Source organism: Colobus angolensis, unplaced genomic scaffold, assembly GCF_000951035.1.
Source record: "Colobus angolensis palliatus isolate OR3802 unplaced genomic scaffold, Cang.pa_1.0 Scaffold98, whole genome shotgun sequence".
Classification (NCBI taxonomy): Eukaryota; Metazoa; Chordata; class Mammalia; order Primates; family Cercopithecidae; genus Colobus; species Colobus angolensis.
In genome coordinates, this window is record NW_012123820.1 from 7,897,299 (window position 1) to 7,901,231 (window position 3,933).

A 3,933-nucleotide genomic window follows, 5' to 3' on the forward strand; every position below is an offset into this window, starting at 1 on the left:
TTTTAGCTAACCAAATCCAACAACTTATCAAAAAGATAATCCACCATGATCAAATGAGTTTCATACCAGGGATGGAGGGATGACTTAACATATGCAAGTCAGTAAATGTGATACACCATATGAACAGAATTAACAGTACAAATCACATGATCATCTCAATAGATGCAGAAAAAGCTTCTGACAAAATCCAGGTTTCCTTTATGATTAAAACTCTCAGCAAAATCGACATACAAGGGACATACCTTAATGTAGTAAAAGCCATCTATGACAGACTCACAGCCAACATAATACTGAATGGAGAGAAGCTGAAAGCATTCCCTCTGAGAACGGGAACAAGACAAGGATGCCCAGTCTCACCATGCCTCTTCAACATAGTACTGGAAGTCGTAACCAGAGCAATCAGTCAAGAGAAAGAAAGAAAGGAAGGGCATCCAAATCAGTAAAGAGTAAATCAAACTGTCACTGTTTGCTAAGGATATGATTGTTTGCCTAAAAAATCCCTAAAGTCTCCTCCAGAAAGCTCCTAGAACTGATAAAAGAATTCAGCAAAATTTCCGAATACAAGAGTAAGGTACACAAATCAGTAGCTCTTCTGTACACCAACAGTGACCACGCTTTATGTGGGTCCAAATGTACTGGGGGTTGGAGTTGGGGTACTAAAGCAAAGTAGTATTTAGAAACTGCCAGGGAAAGCCATTTTTGTATTCCTCTAGGAAGAATTGCTTCTAGTAATTTCATGGCTGCCTGTCAATCTGAGGCAGACGCCCTGTTCCTTGCTATATAAATAATAGACCTACTGCTACATGCCTTTTTCCTTTGTTCAAGATCATTTTGAAAGGATCATTTTTAAACAAAATTATTTCAACTGGGAAGTTGCAAGGAGGAGGTTAGGAAAATTTATGCAGGCCGGCATTTTAATCAAAGAGGTATTTGTTGGAAATATGGTCAAAAGTATACTTGGCCAAGTCATACAAATAGTAATGTTTTTCCCTTTGGGCTCTAGCCCAAGGCTGCAGAAATGAGTTATGAATGTAAATAAATACAAATCAATAGGAGTTCTGTTTTTATTATTTCACTGGGAATTTCTGTACAATTTGAGAGCAACTTGCTGAAAGTTCAGCAGATGATTAAGTTTAACCTTGATCCTGAGCCAGCAAGATTGGCTTACTATCTATCAGCAAGGGATGTAAATTTACTCGGACACATTTTAATTGGCATTTATGCAACATGTACACACAGATGCTGAATTCATTGAGAAATCCTGAGTACCATCTGTTTAACTAGCTTTGTCCTCTATTATAAAGTGCACAATAAAATGAGACTGGATCCCTTTGGCTTGCTCATATATTTATCTTACACCACACAGCATTTTGAATGACCACTTTATTAGTATGCTAGCCTGTTAGATATTAGTGCTCACCATAATAATCTAAAAGTATACTTTATTTTCTGTTTCCCTCTTTATGGGCAGTTTATCTCCTGCTCTTTCCCTTAGTAAAAGCACTATCTTCGTGAAGTGTCTTTTTTCAAGTTTTAAAAATAATATTGTTTTACTTTATTGTAATTTCTTAAACAACTGAGGTTGCTATATATGTTGAATTAAAATATTTTATTGAATGCAAGTTTATTTTTAATAATAAATTTTATGTTTCTATATTTTTAAAAAATCATATTTAAAATAATCATTTCATCCTTCTATGAAGTTTGACTTACAAATGAATGAATCTTTGAAGATGAGGCTATCTTGTCTTGTAAATATAAACAAAACTTTAGGTTGGACTCAGTTTCAAATAAAAGAGTCACCTGCCTTCCCTGCAAGACTTAGATTAAACAACAATATTCAATCATGATCTGCATATAGAAACTTTGAGAGAAGGCCTAAAATTATCATATGAAAATTGATGGTGAAGTGCTCCTCTTAACTATATAATACCTTATTTTTTAAAAACTCAGTAACAACAATAAAACCAAAGGTCTAAAATATACATTTGAAAAAGAATGTCTAAAATGTGCATTGATTCATTGATGAGTTACTGATTTGAATCAAAATCACAACTGTACCTTCCTCATGTATTAAATCTTTTACTTAAAAACATCACACAAACCATTATATTATTTTTGTACCATTTTGTTCTTAAGAGAGCTGTCACTTTTTAAAACTGTCATCATGACAGATTTAACCATCTATTTTATCAGTAGAGGCCTTATGTCTCTGTGACAGGTAGCGATTATGATGACATTGTCTTCAACCTAAATTCATGAGCCTGAGAATCAAATTCCTGAGCTTGAAATGTTTTCAGAACTGAAAGTAAACTAATAGATATACTATCAAATTTAAATGGTTGTTACAGGAATGGGCTTAATTTTCTCATGTGGTTAATGCTTAATACAATGAGATTACTTACTATATTAAGATAATTCTCTTCTAAGTGTTGGGTTTCTGGGGCTAGTCTAATGGGAAAACTATAAAATAAGCAACCGCTCCCCAGTGAAGCATCTTGGTCAAATCTTGTGGCTGCCACAAGACTTTCCATTAATATTCTACCTAGAGCTGCTTCAGACATAGTCTCATTTCAATCTCAAAATATTTTTTAATTGTTTTAATAAAAAGCTCTTTGTTTTCTTTGGAATCTGTCCAAGTAGTCAGTGGGTAATGATAATCAAATTGGGATTTAATGGACTTTCTTAAGCTATTTAGTTTATTACAGTATTAAACCAATTATTTAACCTAAGTGGACTCAGTTTTTCCATCTGTACAATGAAGAAGAGTTGGACTAAAAAGTTCTCTAAATTCCTTCTAACTAAAACATGCTATATGATTCAAAATAATAAACATATTAAACAGATCATAGAATATAGATTAAGTTGCTTATCTTTTATCTCTCTCATGTCTCCACAGTACAAAACATTAGAATACATGAATATTTTTTGTTTAATTAAACTGGAAGTCTAATTAAAAATTTCTTTTGCTTTTTAAGATAAAGCAGAGTTATCTACTGAAAATCCATATCCAAAACTGTCAGCTTCTATTTGCAGCCCTCCATCTAACTAAAATAAAATCCTTTAACACGTAATCACATCTCTTACACTTCCACCCTATAAAACTTTTACTTCATACACTAACCTTAAGCAATTAAAATGTTCACACTTTCTATGTAGGTTTTAAATTCCGATATGTACAGACAGCGAGTCTTTGAGGCATACAGTAAGAGGTGGCAAATCGGTTTGCTGGTTAAAACTCGGGAATGGATTGGGTACAGGAAGGTTGGCCAAGGAGTTCTTGTGGAGTAAAGGCTTACAGGTGGTTTCAAGATTGCCAAACCAAAGATGGACACTTGGTTTTTCAAAGAATAACATAAGAGTAAGAACTCAATTTTTTAAATTACTTAAATAAAAGGCAGGAGACTAAATGCTGTGGAGTTTGGGAATGGAGAGAAAATAATGTGTTTCTTTTTGTAAAGTCTGCTTATAGGCACGTATTGCCAAACTTCATAACAAACACATGTGAGTGTAGTTGGCTAGAAGTTACAGTTGCTTTGAAATACATTTCAATTTTGGTTATAATCTGGAAGATTAAGGTATGCATTTTTAAATGGTAAAAATGATAAAGTATCACATACATTAATCAAGTTGGAGGCAGCATTCATGGATTAAAATATTAAAAACAACTTCCAAGCACAGAGGCCTTATGTATTTACTATAAATGTGTTCAGTAGTTCATTTTCTAGCCGTTAGGATACCAAAAAAGAAAAAAAAAACCTACTAGAAATATGTTATTAATTTAGTTGTTCTTTTGTCTTCCCTTTTACTTAATTGTTGCTTTGATACCAACACTTAATTTATGTGACCATAAAATGCTGGATAAGATATTTTAATTGCCAGTCTTGACTTCGAGCTGTATCTTATCCCTGTTAGAAATGTGGTAGTAGGTTT